We start from the raw sequence: 27,859 nt of genomic DNA on the forward strand, positions 1-27,859 counted from the left end.
CACTGTTACCCAGAGCAGAAGCTGGGAGAGAGGGATTGCATCTGAACCCACTGCTATGGAATCTCTTAAGCTATAAATCTCCTATAACTTTAGAGGGCCTTGCCAAATACCACTAGCTTGAAAGCCATCAAATGTGCTCAGCAAATCTACCCATCAGTAATGGATTTTTTTCAAAATTAAGATGCGAGTTCAGCTTGTGAGCAAAGGTGTCTTACATAACAAGCCATGTATTTAGTAAAAGCAAGAGGATTTCTGTATCAGCTATCTAGTCAATGGTCTCTATTTCATTAGATTTTTGAACAGGGAGAAACCAGACAAAGGTAATTACTCTTCTGCTGTTAAGAGCTGTTATTACTCCTGCATGAACAGCTAGCACTGCCTTTTTCTTTTGTCTCTGCCTATGGCAGCCAGGAGAACTAAACAGGAGCAATATAGAAGTGGCAGTGTCAACAGCTGTCCTACCAAACATTGTGTACCTCATACAGTAAATCTTCAAAGCAGTAGCATGTGTTCTGCTCCTGTGTATGCAAATCCTGTTATTTTATTGATATCATTTGCACACATACCTTCTTCACAGCTGAACCCTTGAAAAGCCATTGCATATAATTGGGCTCAACTAAGCAACAGAGGCAATCAGTGACAGGAGGAGACTGAACTCCTTTAACATGGAAAGAATTCCTTTCCTCCCTCAGAAAAGAAACACCCAGTAGGTCAAAGAGGAAGGTTTCTCTGCAGTAAAGCACAGACAAGCCTGTTATACAGATGCCTGAACCACTGGAATCTACAATTTAAAAAAAAGTCAAGCCCAGAGCCTTCATGAACACAATTTTTCTCTTTGTTTAAATAAATGAATGAGCAAATGTATATATTTTTTGTCTATATGTATGTTTAAAAACCCTAAAACATTCAAACTAAAGTCTTTGCAGGATTAGGCTCTGCCACACAAGATAACTTAGCTGGCAAACATTCTGAAAATTTTTTTACTCACTATGAAAACTGATAAAAGTAGGTGTCCTGTTCATCTTACAGACAGACTAAAAAAAAAAAAAAAAATCATTCTTATGGCTGTAAGGAAATTCCTTTACAGAGTCAGAGAGTACAAGAGACATCTGAAAGTTGGAGTTATTTATGGGTCAAAATACATTTGCTCTTTATTTCTTATCTTTGGCCCTGCAAATAACCCAAAACTGTTGTTGGCAAATTACTTTCTCTTTCATATCTTTAAACTGGAGATAAGTATACGTTTCCACTAAATTACTCATAAAAATAAACTGGCATAGCAGTTTGACTGTAAGTGTTACGTGTGACTGATGAGCATTCATAAAAATTACTATTTCCTTTGCATGTGTATTCTCCTTGGGCCAGAGTTTGGGCCATACCCTGCCCTACATATTATATCCTCATATAAGGCCACTTCCCCACCACTGGAAGAGGTCTGCTCTGTTACACCAATCCCACTCTAGCCTTTTCTTTGGGAAGTGCAAGACAAGATATGATAATGTAACATTGTGAAGAATGGGTGTCTTAAACAACCCTCCTCTATTCCAGCTGGACTTCAGCCAATTTAAATGGATGAGTGAGGGCCAACAGACATATTAGTGCAAGCCTGTATTTAAAGCTAACTTATCCCCTAAATGACCCTAGAGTCAATTTATAGATGCAGAGACTAATGTACAATAGAGTTCAGAAATACTTTAAAGCCTAGCTTTGAAAATGCCTTGATACATGACACTAGGAGTAGTCTCTGAGGGGACAGAAAGGCGCATAACATAGAGATGCTTGCTTTCTGTGTTTGTCCAGTATCCTTTTTGGTGACTGTTTTTTGGTTTTTTAATTTCTTTTTTCCCACTTTGTAATTAAAAAAACCCCAACTATATACATACATACATACATACATACATATATATATATATACAATGAAAACAAAGCCTACCAATTTTAATTCTTATTACAGTTTAAAACCATAATTAATCCCTGCAGACAAGTTCTCCCCCGAGGAGTTCAGTAGTTCAGCAGTATAACTCTTCCTCATCCCTACAGTTGCAAGAAATACCTCGTTGCATGGCGCACAAGCAGCATCCCTGTTTGCAGTGGTGAATAGTAGACCTCTTATTTCCCCTCCTCCTAAAGCTCTTCCTGCATGAACACACCATCACCTTCCTCACTAATGGTTTTCCATGATCTGGGGTAAGTTAGGCAAGCAAGCAGAAAGAAAGTATGTATGAGCATTAATTCCCTACTCCTTTCTTGTACCTGGGATAGTAAAAGAATAGGCAGAAGAGGTGTCCAGAATACAAATTGCACAAATTGTGTCTGTTTAGTTGGCTGTCAGGTTACCTGGCAGTAAACTCTGTAGGATGTTCCTCTTGGTTTCCATGAAACTTGTGCTGCTGGAAGTTCTGAGCAGTTTTTCCTTCCTTGGTGTAGAGCAACCTTCCCCAGTATTTGATCGGGATTGGGCTTTTCCCAAGTTGTCCTATATAGGTTTCATTCTCATTGCTTTAATTTTTATCTCACTTTATAATTATCAGTTGACCTAGATTAAGCTCCCACAGAAACCAAACAAGCTTTAATCTGTTGTCTCAACTGTCCCCAAAATATAATTTCAGAAACAACTTGGATTTTCAGAGCAAGTTAATTATAAAAACAAGTTCACAAAATAGTTTGAGTAACAAAAAGACATGCAGATGCAATATCAACATCTTCTGTATTTCTTTTTCTTTCAGTCAATTAGGACCATTGATGACATATTTATATCCAAGCTTCTTAATGCATCTTGAAACAAGTTTCTCAAGACAAACATAGACAATTCATAGAACAGATAGCAAGTAACTGTTGCAACTGAAAGGAGGGAGTTAAAAAAAGCACAACTACCCAGCATTAAAGTGAGTTTAATATATTTAGTTTAAAGTGAGTTTAGTATATTAAAGTGAATTTATATATATTATGGCAATTTCAATAAATTTAGTTACATTCCTATAAATAGACATTATAGTTATGACAATCAGAGAGCTCTCTGTTGTCTGGTCATTAATTTTACTTGCTTTCTTGTAGAAGGGTTCACAGCTTTCTTTTCCATGTAATACCATTTCCCATACAAACATACTGCTTTAGTGTTTTAATACTTGAGTCTGCCACTGTGCATTGCTGTAGAGGTACAAGTTACATGAACATCAACACAAGATCCTGGTGCAGTAACACAAGTGGCCAGGTATTGACTTCCATGCCACTGGCTCAGAGAGTCAGTAACAGTGTCCAGAGCAGTTGATTTGCAAGCCAAAACCCTTCAATGATCTCTGAGTTAAATGAAAACAAGAAAGGGGTGAAAGGCTATTGTGGGTGCTCCCCAAATTGCAACTGGTCAGCATGGCAAGCAGGACCCCCTTTCTTCATTTGCTCCTTTGCACAGTTATCCCCACCAGCAGCAATAGTCAAGGATGACACCTGACCACTGGATAAGAAAACATCCATCCCATTCATACCACAACGTCGGTTGCACCAGACATTAAAATGAACCAACCACCCCACCAGTTTGCAGACTGAGCAGTACAAAATTCTGAAGCCATGACACCTTCAGCTACCTTGTACAGGTAATTTTTATGCCAGTGTTTCCAAACACAGGGAAGTAGGGCAAGCTTTTCAAGTGCCTGAAGCAATCCATCTATCCACCTGAGAAGATTAACTGAAGCAGCCTAATTTTTAGATGCAAGCATTCCAACTTCTCATTAAGTCACTGTCAGAGAATTTCCAGAATCTTTTGCAATGGCCCATATTTAGTACATTTTTAACTATTGCTAAAAATTAAACACAGGAGCAATTTAAAACGAATGGCTGGATTTTCAATAGTAAGACAGAGGGATGTAGTTCAGGTTTTGGTTGCCTAATTTGAGAGAGTTAGATGGTCATGTTTTCATAAGTGCTCAGAATGTACTTGGAAAAATATTAAGACTTATCTTATGGTTTAACAACTAAAAAAAGGGATACATTAAAGAAAACAAGTTAATGCCTACTGCAAATACCTTTTTTCAGTTCACTTGAGGGTGGCAAGTTTGTGCAGTTGCTTTGTGACAAGCACATGAATGAGGCCGACAGATCACAGTCGCAAGCTGTTGAAACCTCAGACATTCCAACAAAGGCAAGAGCAGTCCAAGACATCAGTTACTCAAACCAAATAAAACCATATAATATCCAGGTATTCCTTAAAATTCTGGAATCTGGAACAAATTTTCCACACATGGGAACTGATAATCTTCCATACTCAAGCGATATAAACAACTGCCTGAGTGCACGGGTGATCAGTTATCTTTAGAAGAAAAATCATCCTGCAGACAGTGAAGAAATAATTTAAAAGGCAAAAAACAAAAAGAGGGGAAAAAAATAGAGGAAGAAAAGAAAAAGGACAAATGATGGAACTTTGGAAGAAAACACAGTTTTCTATCTTTATGGAAGACCCAAATAAACTGGGACAATAAACAGACACATACAGACATTACTCAGGAATTGCAAGTTCGTTTTGCCAGAGAAATGTACAGATATTTTACTTGGATCCAACCAGAAACTAAAAATTAAATTCATGCAATAATACAACACAGCATCTGAATACTCTTTGGGACTGTAAACTTAATACTGAAAAACTTCTGTTCAAAAAGCATTCTGCAAAACTGAGCTGCAGCATCAAAGTAAGAATAATGCATAGGATTCAGTGTGAAGAAGGACAAGTCAGTGTTAATGGGAAAGAGGGACTGTACTATTGGAGCTGGCAGCCAAAACCAACAACCTTGCTTTCACTAGATCTCAAAGAATAATATTTAATTTAAGTACTGGCATTATAGAAAGCCACAAAAATGACGCTCCCAGCACTGGAAGTGAGAACATATTTCATCTCCAGTCAGAATACTAGATCCGTTCCAAAGCTGAGTAACTGGAAGTCTTCCATTGTCTCCAATGTGGGGTTTTTTTCATTTTATGTTCGCCTTATTTTCAAAATGAATGAGCAGGTATTTCCCATGTAACCCTAAAAATTAGAATTACAAAATATATACATTTATTAATTTCAAATATATAAAATTCAATTCTCTCTAAAGAATTATACTTAGTACACACTACACTGCTGAAATAAATTAAGCATAGTCTCAATTAATATGTTTTAATTCAATTTCTCCAGTATTCCAATACTCTTTTGGGAAAGGAAACAAAAGGAAAAATGTTTTTACAAATCCTCCAATATATACCCATACTTTAGTAAACAAATGATGTTATAATTTTTATTTTGAGAATATTATTATGCTGCAAGAAAAGCATAGCAGATAGAAGATTAGTTAATCCTTCATATTAGCTAAACTAGAAACACTGGTAGATGCAGTATTTTATTAGTACAAATATAAGATTTTATTTCTTCTGAAAAGCTTGTACTACATTCTTATTTAAAGAAAAGAATCTGTTGCTTATTCTAGGAATACAAATTGTTCTTAAGAAAGCAAAGTGTACTTAAAATCAGTGTACTTTAAAATGTTCATTAAGAATTGTAAGCCAGAAGCAGTCACCAAATAATCATGGCCACAGAAGAAAGCTGTGTACCCACCAGCTTTATTATAGTTGCAAATCACAAGCAATGGACTGATTCTTAATTTATTGTCTCCACAAACTTTAGGAAAAACAAAGAGCTGAAGGCATCAGTGAAACACAGTAATATGCTTCAAGTTAAGTTTTTCAAAAGGGTATTTCTATCTGAAGATTAAAGGAGCTATTCAGCAACAGGAAAACAATTTTCATTTTCAGTATATAAATGCACACTCTAAGCCAAGTAAGAAATAGAAAAACCCTTTTAATTTGATGCACAAATTCCCATATTTCCCTTATTTTTCTGGATTGGTGAATACTCAGAGTGTGGTATCATGAGTTTCTGTTTCCATGAGTGCTGCAGTAAAGAGGCTTCCTTCAGACTAGCCCAGAAAATTCTCTAGCCTTTTACTGCAATAGCCTCTCCAAATGCTTTACCCAAACCCCAACCAGGGATACCATTTGAAATGTACCTGTAGAAGTAAGAGCAAATGAGGGGTCTCACACTAAGGCACATGCATTCCCCCTGCCAAATCCCAGGACAGAAGTGACAAGTGTTGGCCACCCCACTCACACAGGGAATGCTCATCTTAGAGCTGAGGTTCACTGAAAACTGCCGGGCAGCTGGAAGCCGGGGTGGGATTTTCTCTCGACCTATGGAGCCAAATGCCTGCTGAAGTTCCTGTTAGTTACTGCATCTGCAGGGAGGAATGATATTTCCTTGTAAAAACTCCATAAGAAGAGAGAACATTTCCTTTCTTTTGTACTACATATTATTTCTTCAAATACTTATCCTGCCTTTTAATTTACATTTTTTCCCTGATATCAGGACATGAATTGGAGTAATTTTAGCAAGTTTTGGTCCTTTCCACTACCCCCAATTTCATCTCCGTGCTCTTGGATTTAATCAGTCCATTCAAAAATTTCAAGATTTTTCAAATTGCATTGTTTTTAATCGCATCTCCTTCCCAGAGATGTGATTAAAAGAGTATTAAAGAGCATTTCTTAGACTTGGTTCTCTGATTTCAAGATTTCAATGAGGATTAATTGAGCAAGCTTCAATCCATTTACCTGCACTTCTGGGCACCCATTCACTTTTAGTGATTTCACTTAGTTGCGTAATTTTCCCTATTTATTTATTTACAGTTTCATTTCTTCGACTGTTTCTCCTGTCACAATTCTTCCCTGATTTCAGGAGTTGAATTGGAGGAGTTTCGGCAAGGTTTGGTGGTTTGCACTGCCCCTCATTTCATCTCAGTCCTGATGGTTGTAACTGGTCGCTCCATTTCCAAATTTTCTCGGATTTTTTCAATTGCACTGTTTTGGATCATAACTCCTTTCCTGAGTGTCTGTTAGACTTGGTTCCCTGATTTCAAGATTTCTTTTCATTTCCACAAATAAATAATAATCATATCCAAGGCCTGCACAGTATCAACCTTCTGCTTTGAGATGCAAAATTCGTGGTTTTTAATTGGTAATTGCTGCCCTTATATTACTGGAGTGTGGTTGCCCTCAGCGTTTTATAGAATCATGCTTAAGTGTTGCTGTGATAACTTAGAATAAAGGGAGTCCATAAATAAAGCCCTTTTCAGACAGATCAAAGAGCTATTTTGTTCAGCCTCTCTCTGAGTGGCTAATGGAGTGTATTTGAGGGAAAAAGATAGGAACAGAAGCTTTCTGTACATCACGCGTATATAAAACTTCTTTCCCTGCAACCCCTAATGCTTTGTGCAGCTTAGGAACCTCCTGAGCTAAAAGGAATAGATTCTTCTCTTTTCTTAAATCTTCCAGGTTAAAAAGCAGCCTGTAGTAGACCTGCTTTCAATAAAACCAACACACAAAGGCCCTGGGTGCTGTGAACCTGACAGCAATTTACAGCCATTTAGAACAATGAGTGAGCCTATTGCCAATACACACTGGAAGAGCATGATAAATGCAGAGCAAAATTTAACATTTCAATCTAGATTATTAAAGAAAACAGTACTTCATCCATCAAATTTATATCTGTCCTATCTGGGTATTTATCAGCATAGTTCTGTGCTGCATAAGCAGAACAACAAAGGCAGTGGCAGTAGCCCCATAGGCTTTGCAATAAGCTTCACTGTGTCTATCTGTGCAGAGGTGTGCTTAGCACAGAGGAGCTTTTACTGCCTTGTAACTCCAGCTAGTCCTCAGCATCCATCAGGCATGACAAGTTACTTCGTAAGATCAGGTTGCTCTTGCTGGTGCATGTTTCCATGAGCATAAGAATAAAACCATTTCTGAAAGAACAAATGGCTGGGGTTGGGATCAGGTGAATGGTAGTGCAGCCTGCTGTCCTCTCTGTTATATTGGTACACTCTGTGATGTGTGCTTGGCCCCTTGCAATACACTGATATGCATATTAAGTTCACTGTTTTTTTAGTAAGAATCATTTACAGGCACTGTATTATGTCCTATTAGAAAGAAAAGCCATTGTACTTAACCATGAATATGCTAGTGAGTTAATTTTAAATTCCCTTATTGTACACATCACATGATATTTTTTCAATTAAACTGATTCAGTATTGGAATAGAGCATAACTATGTTTCCTTGAGTACTCTCACAGGCAGTTGAACATCTGGAGGTAAAAAAAGCAACAATAGAAAAGTAGAGTTGCCATACAGGTTCTTCATATCAAGCTGAAAATAATTCCATAGTCCCTGCATGCTATTTGAAAGTTGATATCAAATATCTCTGAGAAAAGGAGCCATAGGATTTGAGACTATGAAGATAGAACAAAGGGTTATGAAAATGTGTAAATACGTTCACATTTTTACAATTTTCTTTCACAAGGAAATTCTGAGCTGCCATTGTTGTCATCTGCATCTCTTCTGGGTTCCAGCCTCTGTTGCTTTTAGTGTAAAGTGTATGTTACATTTTTGCTACTGCTGACACTGTATGCATCTCAAGGGTTTGCTTATTCTTAATTAAAATTAGATTTATGGAGTTTATCCTCAGAATTTTAGTGTCTTATGAAAGCCCCTGTTTTCAGGAAGAGGCCTACACCAAGATGGAAGTGGGGAAGAGTGTAAGGAGTATAGGGAAGCAGGGACAAAGAAAATAAAAAGGAATTATCAGAATAAGCTCCATGTCCTACCATCTTAAAGGCAATGATGCATTTTTTGTTTATTGCTGTGGTCCACAGGCATTTCCCAAAGCTGTAACTTTTACATTCATTTTTTTTCATATTTTACACATAAAGTAATTCTGCCTCAAACACTGTTGACTTGTACGAGTTGGTGATGCTCAGCACATCACTGAAGGTCTCAGTGACCTTGGCTGAATTGTAACGGGGAAGTTTTACAATGCTGAGTTGTCCTGGAAGAAAATAAAAGTAATGAGTTAGCATTTTTGCACTGTCAAACACAATTCTATCCTTTCTAATCTCCCTCACTTTTAACAGGGGTGGTTAGAATAATCATACTTGCAGCTGTTACTTCCTATGCCCTTATCTTCATGTAGGTTCCTGTATATAAACGTAAATAAACCTGAGGTTTGCTCTTACCTGAGATGGCCTTGGGGTTGTCTTCAGAATCAAAATAGTGTTTGAAATTCAGGAGTTTACTTTTTTAAAAAGTTTCCTTCAGAATCAGTATCTAGTTTTCGCATATCTAATATATTTTGTTTGACTGTCTCATTGAACAATAATGAATTTTCAGGAAGGAGCCATGTAAAGACTGTAATGATTAGTGTTATTTAAGGGAGGGAGTTCTGTAAAAATAGGCTAATGATGTAGCCAAATTTATTCAGGTGTCGGTGGCCAAATGAGCCATAAAACCCCTGAACCCTAACTCAGAGATGATCCTTCAGATCAACAGTTCCTTGATGCTGTTTCAGAAATACCTTGTTACCCCCTTTCTGCAATACATTTAGCCTACAGACAATTAAATTAAGCATTTTCATGCCAGTTCCATCTTGATATTTGATTTTCAAGATTCAAGCCAAGCAGTTACTCATCTCTTCCAAACATGTATCTGAAGATGCATTAGCAGAAAAATCATTTAATCAAGCAGCAGCAGAAATATATGAATGCTGAAGTAAATAGCAGTTTGCATTTTTTCCCATATATCCAAATGTTTTTTATGCCTCGTACACTGAGACTAATTGGGACAAAATTTTGAGAGTTTTGTCTCTCAAAAAAGAGCAAGAAAGTCTGGCCAAATTCTTCTGTAACATGAAATGAAATGGTTTGCACCTATTTATCAAAGCTAAACTCGCTTTTGGCTGAAGACTGACACTGCCTTTGCACCATTAACAGTTAAGAGTTTCCCATACCCTATTCCTGGACATATGACATATTACAGAGATATATGATATTATATTACAGAAATTACTAAAGCCCTCCACTTACAAAGATAGGCAGTGCAAAATAAGTTTAGATTACACCCCCCTTGCCACAACAGCAGTCTTCTGGAATGCAGGGACCCCATGACAGAGAAAACAAATAAATGTTAAACAAGGTGTACCCAGGGAGCAGAGTCATGGCGTGGTTGGCTCCTCTAGTGGTCATTGTCCAGTGGATGGATTGCTGGTGCTGTGCCATCCATGAAAGAAAGGTATTGGTCTGGCCAGCTGTGTCACTTGGACTTCAGATTCTGCAGCCTTGAAATGCAGCTAGCCCACTCGGTATAAAAATACAGTGCTTGGTTCAGTTCATTATTTTAATTTAAGTGGACACAGGAGATGTATTATCACTCTGGAGAGAGACATAGGGGCTAATAAGAGCAAATGGCTTGGTCTTCCTAAAGTTCTTCTGCAGGTGGGATAGAGTTTCCATCCTTTGATTGCCAGGATAGGACTGAAGGGTCTGGTTCTGGGACTCAAGGCAATGCCCACAGTATATATGCATGACAGGAGGATTTGGCTCAGTCCTATTTCATAGCAACTCTTCAGAAATTTTTGCTTGGTTAACATGGACTTTTCAGCAGTGTTATCCTTAGTCGCCAAGAATAAGAAGCCTGTGGGAGTGCGGAGGAAATATATACGTTCTTCCCAGACCTCTCCTGGACAGAGCCCAAATTCCTCAGTGTAGGAGGGCTATGAGCCTGACATTTGGGAAAAAGGTTCTGACAGACACAGCCAGCTGGAAAGAGAGTGATCCACATGCACAACTCCTTCCAAAGACGAATCAGGATGAAATGATTTTACATGTTTTTTCATTGTCCTTCCCACCTTGTAAACATTCCTAAAGCCTGTCTGTAAGCCCTGCATAAAGAAGTGCTAATATCCATATGTCAGTACTGGAAATGGTTTTTCCCACACCTAAAGAGCCAAGTTCATCCCATATGTAATTCCCCTCACTTCAATAGCTTCACAAGAAGCATACTGGCGCAGTAAGTCCACCCAAAAGCTGGAGATCTTGCTGGAAACAGCTGTCTACCTTGTGAGGGGGATGAATCACTACAGACCGCAGTTGCTCAGGCCTTTGCAATAGATTCCTCCTCCCTTCTGTGTGCAATTCTGCCTGCAAATCTCTAAATTATCTGGACACCAGCTGCTTCAAAATCTTGAAAGCCTCATTATAAGAGATAAGGGCAGAAGAGCAGCCCTTGCTCTCAGTTCCTAAATTAAGTGCATTGAATGTGTACCTGTGCTGTAGTTATACTTTATTTATCCTACTACAAGGCAGTTCTTGATTAGCTAGAAAGGAAGAATTTTTATTCTTTCTGGTACATTTCTTGATTTTCAGGAAGGAGCAAGGAGTATTCACCCTTCTTTGTTCTGACAGTCACACACTAGAACCAGGATGTAGGTCAGGGTGAACCAATGCACCTAGAGGTATTAAATTGCTTCAGCGTCTGGCCAGTAAATCTTGATCCTGTGGTCAGGAAAAGCTGAATGCCAGCTTTGCAGTAAAAATGGACCAGCAGGGAGTTTTAGAGAAGCTAAGGGGAAAATTTTCATAGGATCATGAGGGAATGTTATTTAACAAATTCTCTTCTATTACAATGATTCTGTGACCCTGGTGATGCCTTCCAGTCTTATGTTGCTATAAATACCTTGCCTGAGAACTAATTCCTCTTGACAAGCTGACAGAGCTTCAGCACACAATAGAGCATGTCACCAGTTAGTTTATCTTATGGCTAACATTAGCATTTGATTTTTGTTTTCTGTTACTTTTATTCTGGACAACAAAGTACTGTTTTTAATATTACCTGTTGAGAATTTTACTTAATAAGTAAATAAGCTTGCAGCTCCTTCAACAACAGATGCTCTAAATTAAAAGATCTGAAAGTAACATTCCTATTCTTTAAGTAAATAGTGCATGCTAGGATTCTAAATTATAAACGCAATTATAAACATGTACAAATTCTAGTTAAAATAATCTGCTTGGGACAGAAGTACACCCTTACAACAATTATAACATCAGACATCACAATTATTCTTAGCTAAAAAAATATTAGAGGAAGGGTCTTCAGAATGAATGTAGATTAGTCATTTTAATCTCACTAGAGCTTTTTAAAATTTGCTTTTGTGATAGAATAAAACGTGAGACAACATAGTTGTATGAAAATTATTTTCCACAAGCTGTGCTGAGAAGAGATAAACATGATAAATCTGACACTCCCTTGGATATTGAAATACATATATACAAACCTATTGCTATTTCCTGGCAGGGAACACGAGGATGGAGATAGAGAGAAGTTAAGGTGAAACTACCTATTACTGATTTTCCTGTGCCCACATAGGGTGAAGAAAAGTCACTTTTGCAGTCAGCCTCTCTCACACTGCTCAACAAGTAACACCTTTCTCTCTTCCAGTCTGTTGCAGAGTACTCTGTGTGGTGTGAGATTAGGGCTTCTTCCAGATGTTCTTTGTTCTTCCCATTTTTCCTAATGCAACAAGGCAGGAGGTTGTCAGGATTTTACCAGGCAATAATACACCTATTTTTTTTTTACTCTTGATACGCAAATACCTCCTTCTCTGCATGTTGTGACACAAATCCCTTAGCAAAAAATTTATTTCATTTTTCTTTGCTTTAGCTTTCTAAAAGATATCCCTAAGCACCTCAAATGCTAATCCAAAGGTCACCTTTTCTAATTTAGGCATCTAAATTTTTTCTGTAATTAATGCACCCTTACCATCATATCTCACCTACCATACATTTGTCTCAGGATCCTCCTCCTCAGCAAATTTCACCTAATGCTTAGACAAATTAGTTAAATAAGTGGATTGCAGAGTAAAAGAAGGTGATCAGTACAGACTAGATGTCTGACTTTTAGACAATTAAAATTCTAAAATATCAACACCAGGCTTTGTTCAGTTTCTTTCTGTATAAGTCTTCACATGATTATCTATATGAGGTATTTTAGATTCTAAACCGAAAGATATTTTTTGGCCTGGAATATACAGATGACAGCAGAAGACATGTCCTTTTGCCTGTGTTAGCAGCGATTCCTTGCAATCAATTTCAGTCATTTGTTTGACATTAGGAGTAGTTCTGCTCTGGACTTGCTCTACATCAATGAACAAAGGCAAGTACCTTAAGAGTAGTGCCTCTGAGTGTGCCTGCCTTTCTCCAGTGACAACAGAGGAAGACTGAAGCTTCTACAGTCCCACCTTATGTACTTCAGTGAAATGATAGGATGAATCCATGTATATCAGATGCAATGCTTGTAGTAACTTTGAACTCCACATTAAAATCTTGCAAGTATAATACAAAGCATATGTGTCAGTTGTGTTTCTGTGGGGGTACATGTACTTCTTGTATGCATGCACAGGTTTTGTATGCTTTTACTACCACAAAGTAAAACAACATGGTAACATTGTGAAATAGTGAATCCTGTTTTCAGAAAGATGTGGAAAACCTTTGCATGCAGACCTCAGTTTGAATTATTTCTTAGAAGTGAGCTTTATCCAGTTATATAAAGTGGAATAGTATTTCAAGGGCCAATCAAGTGCAATATTACATTTTCTGGTTAAGTATAATTATATGGTGAGACCATTTGACTTGATAGCAATAACAACAACAATTAAAAATAATAATAACATTGACAAAATAATATATATATATATATAAATAAATAAAGCAGCCTCTGTAAAGACTTATTGCCAAGACTAATATTGTCAGTGACATCCAGGACCAGCAACGGTTACAAGCAGTGGACACAAAATGAAGTTGTATGGTTTTGACAACAAAATATTCTGCATTTAGCAAAGGCATATGTTTCAAACTCAAATGACTTCACTTCAAATTAAAGCAAAAAATGTTTTGAAGTGTCGTCATTTGATAATCATTTGCTTTAAAATAAGCAACAGATTTCTATCTAATGGGATCCACATCTTTAACAAGTGAACCAACATTGTGACAAACAAAAAACAACCTGCTCTAAAATATAATTCAAAAATAAATTACATCTAGCTGTTTTGTTGTTGTTGTGCTCTGTTTTCCTTTTTTGGCTGCCTGTAGAGCTCTCACAATTTTTTCATTGCTACAATGACAAATGCTATGAGAAAAGACCTGGGCCACTGCCAGAAATCTATTCTAGACTTCAGTATATGTTTCTGCTTTCAAGAGTCAATTGTTTTCCTTCTCTCCCAGGGGTCACTTGCTACCTTATTACCAGAAAGAATGACCCCTTGACAGCGCAATTGAGATCCAGAAACTCAACAAAACTGTAACCCCTCCAGTGGCATCAGAATTGTAATCAACAGCAGTGGGTCTGGAAGACAAATGCACTTGTATATAAGGCCACCATCTTAGAAAGTGGCTTGTCTACTTGCAAAGAAACCTATCTCAATTTGGTTTCTTTTGATATTTTTATTACCCCTTTCTTGTAACCTTTTCATTGCTAGTGCTCTCAAGGCAGGAGTGTTTTCACAGTGTTGGAATTACCTGTGCTTATTTTACACAGTTTGCTGCCTATTCTCTCTCTTGCAATCTGTGCTGTGAAGCACATGACTAGAGATGGGAGCCCCCAGCCATTACAGATTCCTTCTCTTATTCAGCTTCATTCACTAGCAGAACAGTTGTTCCTCAAACATCCTTATTTCCATGTAAGAAACACTAGTACAGAATCTCCAGCCTTGAAACCACAGAAAAGAATGAGCTTGAAATATGGAGGAGAACCTCACATATATATATACCTTGCCCTTGCAAGGTATATATATATGCATATATATATACCTCACATATATACCTTGCCCTTGCAAAGGCATGCACTGAAATAGTGTTATACGATAATATTTCTCAAATCTAGTTGCTACTAAAAGTATTAAACTTATTTGCTGGATCCTTTTGTATACACAAGAGCTGCAAAACCAAGGTTGTCTCAGATAAATACATACAAAGATATTCTGCAGCACAAGACCCTAGGCTAGTTCTTATATTGTACCTGTGGAACCCTGACCCAGAGTCTTGAGGTTACCAAAAACTGTGCCTCTAAATCACCTAAATGTTTGTTCTGAAAATTTCAGAAAAACTTTCAGAAAACCTCGGTGTGAATTAAAGCTTGAAAAGTTTCTTATCCTGGTGATTTTATTACCAGAATTACTTGACATGTGCGCTAGAAAGAATTTTTTTTAAGACCATCCAACCACATGGTAGAAAACAAGGTACCCATGAACCAAAGCACTGTTCCCAGATGCTCTGCCATCTGACTATCATTACAGAGATATTGGGAAATACTTCAGATAACTGTAGGAGAAAGTTCCTCAAGTTATACAAGGATAAAAAGATCTAAAAAACAGACAAAAGCAAGCAGCGTGGCAATACACAAGTACACAAAATTTCATTGCCTTTAACAGAGATTTGGGTTAATGCAGGAATTTGCAGAGACAGGAGTCTTCAACCAGCATCATGGCCTCAGGTGCAAAAAACCCAGCAATGAAGTTCTGCTGAGCATGTGCTGGGAAGAGCAAGAAAGCATGAGGTCAAAAAAGAAATGTTTTTGTTACCTTTCTCAGACATAAGTCATCACATTTTACAAACAACAAAATAAAAGGTATTAGACCCCTAAGTGCTCCCTGAGAGGAGCAGCAGATGGCCAGCCTCGCACCTTCAGAGGAGAAGTAGCACAAATAGCAAGGATGTGGTTTTTCCTACACTGTCCTACCAACGATATGTCACCATAAGGCAAAGAAGGTGCCAAGTCCTTGCCCAGCTTTCCCTGCTGAGGCACAGCAGTTCTGCTACAGACAGGCAAGAGGGAGGAGGCTGTGAAAATGGCTCTTCTGCCCCAGAAACCAGGCTGTGGTCTCTGGTAAGAGCAGACAAAGTAATGTTTTGAATTTTATGTTGCTGCCTTACAGTAAGCTCTGTGTGAGCTCTTCCCCTGTCAACAGTCACACTGTTGACAAGGCAGAGTTGTCTTCTCTGGCAGAGAGACAAGGAGAGTTGCTTCACACCTGTGTTTTATTTCTGCAAATTGAAGGGCAGGATTGAGGCCCTAATTAATAACCAAAAGGGGGAAATTTACAAGTGCTTCTATTGGCACTAGTATCGAAAAACATATGGCCTCTTATTTTCTTACATATTAGGTCACATCATTTTAATTTCTATCCAAAAGCCCAGAAGCAAGTTACATGGATTTTCTGTACATGTTTAAGTACCATACATTAAAAATAATACGCTGAAATAATGCTGTCAAAGTATGAGACCTACCTGACTGATAGAATATTCTTCTACAAAGAGTAGCTCTAAGCTTCCCTTAAAGAGAATGAAGGAAAATCTAAAGATAATAATGAATAAGAAAGTAGCTTCTTCTGCCAGAGCCATCAAGTTAAATGGCTCTTTGTATTGTTCAAAACGTGTACAATATTGTGTTCTGTGGCAGAGGGTAAAGAGAGGGAACTTCCAGTGATATTTTGATGAAACAACAAATAAAAATAATATTTTGACAGAGAGCTCATCCTATTAAAAAAAAAAAAAAAGCATTTCTCTCATTTCTCTGATTCAAACAGTAATCTCTTTATTGAGGTTGCACGTGGAGCCTCACAGTAATACTGAAAGGAAATGTGCCATTTGCAAGAGAACGTGCAGAATGACTGAAGACCATAAGTGCCTGGCATCGTTTGAGCTTAGTTCTAAATACCTATGATAGACATTTTTGGAATATGTTTCCTGAAAGTAGCATCAAGGATTTACTTCAGCAGTAGCGTGCACATGCTGATAGGTTGAATTGGTGCTCATATACCAATACAAAAAAGGATTAGCTTCTATTAGTGTGCAAAGTTGGGGTGGGTTATTTTTTATGCCAGTATTAGAATTTATTTGCCCTCCTGATGAAATGTTTACCTCACTCTGCTTCATCAATATTAACCTCACAGATCAACAGATCTTCATATTGACAGAATAGAGAAGTCAATACCACCTTATTATTATTTAATAAGTATTTCATTGTCAGTAACTGAGTGAGAACAAACATCTGTGCAGTATCATGGCATGCACTTTAATTTTGCAAGGTTATTGTCTTGCATGTTTGACAGAAGAAAGCCAACTCATAGTAAAAATCCCCCAGTAATATCAGTGTATAAAATGACAACATGTTGAAGGACATTTAAATTGAACAAAACAGGGTTTTTTTAGTCGCAGTTTTGATATACAAATGTTGGATGTGTTTTACTGTGGCTTCTGACTATGATTGATAGGAGATGCATCAATTTCAAGGTTTGTGAATTTAAGTAAATTGTTGTCAGTGGTATCACTTCTTCTTCTTTGTATTTTTTTTCAAATTATCTCCTTACAGAGAATAGAATATTACAAATTGAGACAGGATATACATAAAGCATCAATTTAGCTTGAATATCCACTTACGATAGTAAAAAGAAAATAGTTGTGATAAGAATGTGAGTACATCAGAGTTGTTCATAAAACTCCAGAGTATTTAAAAAAACCCCATTGCTTATGTTTTCTTCTAAATAGTTTTTGCTGCTTCTATTTGGAAAATACTTTGCTTCCCTTTCCTTTCAAAGGGAAAATATAATTATTTTTTTAAAAAAATAGTAGTAGTAGATCTTATATACTTCTTTTATCTTTGTCCTCAGAATTCCATTAATTATACATTAGAAAAAAATACTCTTATACATTAGGAAAAAAAACTAAACAAACTTGTATCAACTCTTTGCAACCTAAGGGGAGTTTATTTACCCTTCTTTCCTTCATAGTTACGCTTTACTTGACCAAAAAGCCTAAAAAGCTTTCTCTAAAATTATGCTTAAGCGTCATAGAGCAAAGCTTGCTGTGGATCCAATGCTTTAAGGAATTATCTGTGTCTGATTATAAACTAGTTTTCCCTAAGTTGCTTCTTATCTAATGCTGTCTGAGTCATGATGTGGTGAAACGCACAGATACTTTTTATTATGTTTTCCAACACATGGTCATGACTCGTTTCCATGTGTAAGTGTGTTGTGTCTATGTATCTACACGGCTGTCTACATGCATAGAACAATAAACAGTGCTGTTTGTGTGTGGGTTTGGTTTTAGCATCAGATTCTAGAAATGAATAAAGATACTATCTTCATTTTACTGTTCTCTAAAGGGACAACATGGAATGGATTCTGTAAATCTAACTATACATGTTGTTGATTAAAAGCTGATGGTAACAATTAATATACAAGGGGACAAACTAGTTTTTCTTCTAACATTTTTTTGAGAGAAAAAATGAAAATTAGACAGAAAAGACTATTTCCAGATGTGACTATATAGGGCTTGATTTGAAGCACTTTTGTTATCTCCTTAATAATGCATATAAGAATGCTCATGTGAAATGTTTGTTAAAACTCCATCCTAGCAGATATTTGTGCTTATGAATTGATTCCTTATCCATATTTTATGGAGAAGTAGCTCGGCACTGGATTACAGCACATTATTTTCCAAACTCCTTATTAAACTCTGCATATCTCTCTACTGTGCCTCCAGGCTTAAATTAAAAACAAACTTAAGAAAAATTTAAAGAGACAACATTCAGAAACTTATGTTTTTACAAAGCTTCTGAAAGTTCGTAATTATTTTTGTCCCTAATAGGCCTGCCTTTGAAATAATTTGATGGCTAGGTTTGTAAATTCACTCGGAAAGATCTGGCATTCCATAGTCATTAAGGGGAGCATATATCACAAAAATGGTTTTGCATATAAATAATGGTATACAGGATTTGGCTTAAATTGTCTGTTTTCATTTGATTTTTTTTTTCTCTGAGATAATTTGGAGGGAAGCAGGAAGATCAAATTGAACACAATTTGGAAATGAAACTTGGATAATTGAGCTAAGTAGGTTGAACTTGCCAGTCACCTGTGACCTCTTCCTTAGTGACACATCGTTTCAAACAGCTGAAATGAGAGGGCCTGCATTGAATTGCACAAAATAAACACAGCCAGTGGAATTTCAGCCTGGACCCATGTCATCCCTCGCAGTCTGCTTTGTTTTTATTGCAGATGGAGGGACCCGAGCACGGCTGCCTGGGGAAGGTGTTTGGCCACCGGGGGTGTCCAGGGAACTCTGTGCAGGGGAGCAGGACGGGCACTCTGAGGGGCACCGGGCAGAGGGAACAGAACAGCTCTGGACCTGTGAGAGGGGAGGAATTGAACCTTCACAAGCAAAGGAGCTCACCCTTGATAAGATCTCCTTTATATACTGCTGCAACAGGAAGTTTGCGATCGTCCCTTCGTGGGAACCTAATATTTTGCTGTTCATTTTGAAGGGATTATTCAAAACACCTTGGCAGCTGAACCCTCCCTGCTTTCAGGATAATTATTTCTAATCGTGATTGGCAATAATAGTAATTGCCATATTCAGCCAGCACCCAGCTGTAACGATTTTTTTCTTTATTATTATTATTATTTGGGTTAACAATCGCCACTGACAACAATGTCTCCCGACCCTCTTCTCCCTCCCTCGAATATCCAGGGAAGTGAGAAGCGATGCCCCGCGGCTCTGTGGGGACAGGGGTGAGCAGAGAGTGGGTTCAGGGGGTGAACAGAGAGGGGACAGGGGGTGAGCAGAGGGGGACAGGGGTGAGCAGAGGGTGGGGACAGGGGTGAGCAGAGGGTGGGGACAGGGGTGAGCAGAGGGTGGGGACAGGGGTGAGCAGAGGGGGGACAGGGGTGAGCAGAGGGGAGACAGGGAGGGTGCAGAGGGTGGGGACAGGGGTGAGCAGAGGGGGGACAGGGGTGAGCAGAGGGGAGACAGGGAGGGAGCAGAGGGTGGGGACAGGGGTGAGTAGAGGGGAGATAGGGGGTGAGCAGAGGTGGGGACAGGGGGTGAGCAGAGAGGGGACAGGGGTGAGCACAGGGTGGGGACAGGGGGTGAGCAGAGAGTGGGGACAGGGGGTGAGCAGAGAGTGGGGACAGGGGTGAGCAGAGGTGGGGACAGGGGGTGAGCAGAAGGGGGACAGGGGTGAGCAGAGGGTGGGGACAGGGGTGAGCAGAGGGGGGACAGGGGGTGAGCAGAGGGTGGGGACAGGGATGAGCAGAGAGGAGGGACAGGGGTGAGCAGAGGGGAGACAGGGAGGGAGCAGAGGGTGGGGACAGGGGTGAGCAGAGGGGGGGGACAGGGGGTGAGCAGAGGGTGGGGACAGGGGGTGAGCAGAGGGTGGGGACAGGGAGGGAGCAGAGAGCGGGTTCAGGGGGTGAGCAGAGGTGGGGACAGGGGGTGAGCAGAGGGGGGACAGGGGTGAGCAGAGGGTGGGTTCAGGGGGTGAGCAGAGGTGGGGACAGAGGGTGAGCAGAGGGGGGACAGGGGTGAGCAGAGAGGAGACAGGGGTGAGCAGAGAGTGGGGACGGGGGGTGAGCAGAGGTGGGTTCAGGGGGTGAGCAGAGGGTGCCTGTCCGGTGGGGCCAGTCCCTGCTGTGGAGGACCGGGGGTGACCCGGCTGCCCAGCCTTCCCCAGCCCCCCCAGCAGGGGCTGCAGCGCGGCTGGAACGAGCCTCTTAATAAACCTGCGGGTCGATGATGCATCGCTGGCTAGTGAATCTTCGCGGGTTTATTTATTTTAACTAAACGGCCCGAATGGATGGCGGCTGTGTGTTGACTCTGGCGGAGGCCAGGCGGGGCCGGGGGGGCTGACGGGCCGCCCGGGGGTTGGGGCCTGCAGGGACCCCACAACTGCCCGCAGCCCCTCAGGGAACCGCTCCCCCGCCACAGTGACCGCCCCACTCCCCTTCCCCTCCTCCTCCTCCCCCGGTTCGGCCTCAGGCGCCCTTGTGAGGAGAGAGCGGGCACCCCGGCCCGGCCCCGCTGCTGGGGAAGGCCTGGGGGGCGAGGGAGGGAAAGGCACAGGATCAGTGTTTCAAACAGGGGGACAAGCCGGCCGGGCCCGCTCGAGGCTCCCTCAGGCTGACTGTCACTAGGGAGGGGTGAAGGTCAGAGCTGTCCCCGCCGGCCCAGGGGGGTGAGGGGTTCCCGGGGAGCCCCCTCAGCGCCAGGGACAGCCCCACGGCAGAGCCGGCCCGGCGCTTCCCCTGCCCGCCCAAGCTCACGGCGTTTCTGGGGTTTGAGCGGGGGTTTGGGGCCGGGGGTCCCCGAGCCCTCAGCCCCGCCCGCCCTGTGCCCCGGTCACTGCGGGCCCTGCAGGTAAACACGGCACGCTTGGCGGGGAGAAAAGCAGCCTCTGCTTCGTAAAACCAGGCAGGAGTTACAGAGCGGCGTCAGAAGCAGCGGTGTCGCTGGCCTCCCTCGGTGCGCGCCGTGCCTGCTCTGTGTCACCTCCGGGGCATCCCCCGGCATCAGCCGGCCGTGTGCGCCGGGCCAGGGGCGGGATGGACGGGACGGGATGGGATGGGGACGGGATGGGATGGGGATGGGATGGGGATGGGATGGGACCAGACGGGACGGGACGGGCAGCCCGGCACCGCCGCCAGCCCCCCTCCCTCCCTCCCTCCCTCCAGGAACGCCGCTCCCTGACGTCAGATGTTTGCTTAGTGTTTTATTCAGTTAAAAATAGTTTCTGGCAGCAGCTTTACCTGCCGTGGGTGGCGGCTGGCCGTGGGCTGCGCCAGGGAAGCCTTTTCTGCCACAATCAATTCTTTCCTTCGCCCTCGGATCTTTGATCTCCGTACGCAAATTAATTATAAGAGTGTGCAGGAAACCGGCTCGCGCTCCTCCAAACCCAGCATTTTGCCGCCTGAAACACATGAAAAGGGAAAGTTTCTTTGCAGCCTGGCTGTAACAGAGCGACGTTACCAAGGCTAGATATTTCTTACTGCGACCCATTGAATTGTATGTACCCATCACTCCTGTAGCCTTTATTTTTTTACCTTTGCATCTCATTCATGGCCGTTACGGTGCTGTACTGGCATATTATCCTGGTAAAATAATTGCTTTATAGCAGATTACTTGCAGCAGACATTTATTCTTCTTCTCCCGGTTCCATGGAGTTATTAGAAAGTAATGGGTGCCAAGACAATCAAGGAATATTTCCTAATTAAAGAGGAAAAATGGAAGTGTCACGGTTTTGCGCTGTTTGTGAAGCAATCGGTGTGCTCAGATGGCACACACTCGGACATCACAACACAGGCGGGGGGACCGTGTGTCTGTAGTGCATTTACACACGCCCCTCTCACACACTTCATTCCTATTTCTTACAGAGCTTAAAGAATAACTCGAAATCGAAGACAAATGAATTGACAGGAAAATGCATCACTTTTTTTTCCGCTTTAATTTCTTCCCACATGATAATGACTCTCTGAGCCTTTAGCTGGGTGGGCAATCACCCACCCAGTGCCCGCTGCCCTGTGACAACATCGTTTGTGGGGCTGGAGTTTTGTACCAGCTCCACATCCTTATTTTATTATTGTGGATTTGTGCCATACGTAATCTCCCACACGTGCGGGTCTATGGGATCTATAGGGCGGATGTATAATTTTACAGTTTATCTTAGCCCGAGCGCTCCTGGGTGACAAATCTGTCTGTGGCAGCGAGCCCCGTCCTCATTTCAATACTATCCGTTCTGGGAGCGCGCACGGTAATTCTTTACATCGAAATTGCTTCCCCTCTGGTTCCTAGATTTTAATTTAGTAAAGGACTGATTAGCTGTGGCTTTAAAAGGGCCAGGTCTGCGCTGGCTAACAGCGTCACCTCTCACCTCTCGGCAGCCCCGGGCTGGGGTCACTGCGGGGCCGCGCCGGGGGAGTTGGGAGCGCTGCTCGGGCTGCGGCTCCTGCTCCTGCTGCGCCTTCCTGCGCGCCTGAATGCGCGCCTGAGTGCGCGTCCCCACCGCGCCTACCTGCGCGCCCTCCCCGCGCGTCCTCCCCGCGCCCCGAGCCGCCCCTGGGAGCAAATCCCCCGCGGAAGGGGAAGAGCAGCCCGGCCGTCTCTGCCTCTGTACACCGCTGCCGGCGTGAACCGCCGCGGAAACAACGAGGAGATGCAGCTCTGCTGGGCGAAAAGAATTGTTTGGTTTATTTTAATTCGCAAGGACCTGGTTTAATGGCAGCCTGTCCTCTGGCTGCCAGGGAGGGGAGGAGAAGGGCCCGCCGGGGTGGCGTCCTCTTTAAAGGCTTCCTGTAAACTTCCACGTTTTGAAAGAATAACTCCAAAAACCTGTGTTTGATTGTGTTCAGGCGTGTGCCCATCTCACATCGATTGGTGGATCCACTGAAGGTGTAAAGAGCCGTTGATAACGTGCAGGTCGAGTGTCCCTAAAGCAGCAGATTCTCCCTTCTCTGACAAATCCGTTTAACGAGGGGAAAATACTATTTTTCGTCTGTAAAAATGTATTTCAAAGAGGGATGATATTCTAACAGGAGAGACTGCAGTAAAAATCAGAATCGCTTCTGGAAAGGTTTCACTCTGAGCAAATGTTCCGAGTCTGTCGGATCCTCAGAAAACTACACTACAGACTTTATTCTGACCAGTACTGGAAAACACGCAATGCATACAAAATACGAGCAAAAAAGTGTCGAAATTAACTTTTTTTTCTACCTATGAACAGTGAAAGGTGAGAGTATATTTTAAATACGTTTGATCTTTATCAAGCAATAAATGTAGATAAAGGCAACTACCGACTATTCAGGAAACCACAAATAATTTTAAGAAGTTTCTTTTTTTTTTTTTTTTTTTTTTTTTTTTTTTTTTTTTTTTTTTTTTTTTTTCCTGTAGCGGTGCATTTACAGAACTGGTGCGGAGTCATCACTTTGTTTATTTTTCTAAGGTCTACCCAAATTCCAGCAATCCGCAGAGCAGTAACAGCTTTTTCCATGTGTTTATCATCGAGGTTGCAACAGGATTCGCTTCAATTGTTCTGCCTTTCTTGTGTTTTCCTTTCTTCCCTTTTCTGCATTTCCCAGATACATTCGCTTTTGTTGCAAAAATAAACAGCGGAGTTTTTAACAGCAATTTGAGATGATAATGGTTACTGATCCCATTCTTTCCATCATAATCTTCAAGTGGCTCAAGATTAATGATAGGAGGTGTTTAGCGAGTAGTGTGGGTTTTCTTCTCCAAAGACCATCGCTATGATAATTTACTTAAGACGTTGACAAGACTGTCAGTAAGGCTAATTTTTTATTAAGCTGGGCTGTAGCGACTGTAGTAAGCGTTTGTTGTTATTTAAGCACATTGTATTTTTGAACGCCCGACTATAAATATTGTTATTTGGTCTCTGATGGATTTGCAATACAGATGATTCCCCTCGCCTTTGTTTCAAGAAAGGTGTCTTCTGGTATTCTGATAAATATTCTCTTCCACCCTCCCCCATCCCCTTTCACGCACATTTTTTAAAAGAAAATAAATTTGAGCCACCACCGTGTTGGTGCAGCAATATCTTTGCCCAGCATTGTTTTGGCCGGACTTTATCTGGGCACATCCCTGAACCGACGGGACGAGAGGCGGGTTTGAGCGCTGGGTTTGTGCGATTATTTTAATTTTTTTTAATTGGGCAAAATAACCTTTTAAATAGTAAATCTGTAACTGTAGTAGCGCAGGATGGGAAGAGGCTGGGGTGCGTTCTTTGGCAGGGCAGTTCAGGATGTGCTGTGCCTGCGCGCAGGGAGGGCGGGGGCGGCCCGCTCCATCACAGAGGAGAACTCTGGGCTGAAATCCGAACAGACCGGTCCATTTTACCCTACTTGTTTTCAGAAAACACCAAGCCTTGGCCTTGCCTAGAAATCCCTGGAGCCCTGTGACACCCGTCGGGCAGCGCTTTACTGCCTTTTCCCTCCGCGCCTGCGGCCAGGAGCGCACAGAGGGGCCACGGGGGCAGCCAAATTCCAGGGTGGCCCCTGAGCACCCCTAGGCTGCCCCGGGCCCGGGGGGCGCGCAGGGGGAACGGCGGGGGCACTAAAGCATCGCGCTCCCTCCGCCCCCGGCAGCGCTGCGCTCGCACGGAGAGGGGAAGGGCAGCCTCGGAAAACAGTGCACGGTACGATCCCCCCGGCCGGAAGGGGCTGCGGGGCAAGGAGAACCCTCTCTCCTGGAGAGGAGGCGCGCAGGGAAGCGAAGGGCGCAGGGAAGGGAAGAAGCGCGCAGGGAAGCGCGGGCGGAGCCGGGCGCGGGCAGCAGGGGGCGCTCCGAGGTTGCGCCTGGGAACCCGAGCTGCGCGCCCGCACACGGACACGGACACGGACACGCATGGGACACACGGACACGCATGGGACACAGGGACACGCATGGGACACACACACGGACACGCACACGGACACGCCCATGGGGCACGCACACGTGTGCCCGCACACACGCACACACGGGCACAGCCAGGTGTGCGCGGGTCTCCCCGTGCGCATCTCCCGCCTGCGCGCCCGCGCACCACACATCACCCGCACCGCACATCACACACCGCACATCACACACCGCACATCACACGCACCGCACATCACACACACCGCACATCACACACACCGCACACACACACCGCACACACACACCGCACATCACCCGCACCGCACATCACACACCGCACATCACACGCACCGCACATCACACACACCGCACATCACACACCGCACACACACACCGCACATCACCCGCACCGCACATCACACACCGCACACACACACCGCACATCACACACACCGCACATCACACACACCGCACACACACACCGCACATCACACACACCGCACACACACACCGCACATCACACACCGCACATCACACACCGCACATCACACACACACCGCACATCACACACCGCACATCACACACACCGCACATCACCCGCACCGCACATCACACACCGCACATCACCCGCACCGCACATCACACACCGCACATCACCCGCACCGCACATCACACACCGCACATCACACACCGCACATCACACACCGCACATCACACACACCGCACATCACCCGCACCGCACATCACACACACACCGCACATCACACACCGCACATCACACACATCACACACACACACCGCACATCACACACCGCACATCACACACCGCACATCACACACACCGCACATCACACACCGCACATCACACACCGCACATCACACACACACCGCACACACACACACACCGCACATCACACACCGCACATCACACACATCACACACACACACCGCACATCACACACCGCACATCACACACCGCACACCACACACACCGCACATCTCACACACCGCACATCACACACTGCACATCACCCGCACCGCACATCTCACACACCGCACATCACACACCGCACATTACGCAACTTATTAAACGCCACGATGAATTGTCAACATTTTTTTCTCATGTTAGTTCCGCCGATCCGGGCAGGATTTATTTTCAGGTCTCGGGTCCCCGAGCTATAATGCGCGATTTCTTTGCCTTAAATAAAATTGGTCAAATGTTGACAACCTTTAAGCCAATCTAACACTCAAGATTACTGATGGGAAACTAATGAGAAAATATCAGATCGTCCGGCCCGGGGGCTGCTAATTAAATCTTAGCTGATTGAAAAATAAAAGCGGGTTCGGGGGCGTGGGGGAGGAGGGAAGAAGCTCCGGGCTGAACTTTAGCTCTCATTTTACGTGATATTTCCCCAGCCCATCTCTCCCTCCGCGCTTTCCCCCTCCCTTCCTCCCGCTGTAAAAACTCTAATATTATTTCGCTGGTTATTTCGAGAGATCCGAACGCGGCTATCATTCCTTGCCCGGTAAACATTAAGGCCTTTAAGCAACGTGATTTAACTAATTAGAAAATTTACATCATTAAGTCTCAGGGAGAGAAAAAAGGAGAAACAAATCTGTCAGTCATTTTAAAAGAGACAGGCCCTATTGAAGTGTGAAGAAATCGGCTCTAATTCAAAAAGGCAATCGGGCAGAAAAAGCCCTCAACATTACCCTGCTAGTTATTAATCAGAAGGGGCTTCCCCCTCTTTCCTTCCCTGTAATGGCAAGAGCTGAAGCACATCGTTAGTTTCTCCTAAAGCTACCGCACGGTTTCCATTCAGCTTTTTTGCCACTCGTCCATGTCCCATATTAATAGCGAGTATTTGTCCATTCAAGGCTCATAGATTTGAAAATGTTTCCGAATTGGAGAGCCGCAGCCACAGGGGGAAAAAAAAGTATTAAAAGAATAATAAAATAAAATAAAATATGAAATAAGCTCCCGAACTCCTCACTTCCACCTCAGCCAAATACACGGGCTCTATGGGCTCCCATTAACGGGAGGTCCTAAAGCAAACCTTCTTGGTGAGAACCCGCCTGTGGCTTTGTTTTTCTCCCCTGCCCTGTATTTCTAAACACAGACACAAACCTGAGAGTGGAAAGCATCCGTCGTGACCCCCCTCGGCTTTTTTGTGGGTTTGGTGGGTTTTTTTTGCTTTTGTTTTGTTTTGCTTTGCTTTGGGTTTCTTTTGGGGCAGGGGGGGTGGTGGTTTCATATATATATATATATATATATATATATATATATATATATATAATTTTTTTTTCCCTCCCTAGGGACTGGCTGTGTTTAGTGGCACGCAGCAGGCTGAAGCAGAACAATACAAAGTTGAGTGCAAATGGGAGCGGTGGGGTTCCCGATGGCGGGTCCTTCACCCAGCGCTGCGGGACGGGCGGGAGGGGGAGAAATGGAGCAGCCTGGTCCGAACCACAGACAGGCTTCCATCTCTCTCTCGCTTTCTCTTGTCTCCTCTTTCAAACGCGGGCTCTAATCCTCCCCTTCCAACTGTTCACAGTGGACTGTAGTATAAATAATAAATACATCCTACCCTGCGTTTTCTCTCTCCCAATCCCGAGGAATCTGACAGTCGCTTTAATCAAAGGTGTTTGCACCGGTTCTAAAGGAGTTTGCACTGGTTCTTCATGGAGGTAATTTGAGGAATTTTAAACACTCTTCGGACAAAACCAGGCGATGGGGGCCTATTTGTGATCTCAGGGCCAGGGCCGATCTCTCCTGCGGCTCGGGG

Source organism: Zosterops lateralis (assembly GCF_965231275.1).
Source record: "Zosterops lateralis genome assembly, chromosome: 6".
NCBI lineage: Eukaryota > Metazoa > Chordata > Aves > Passeriformes > Zosteropidae > Zosterops > Zosterops lateralis.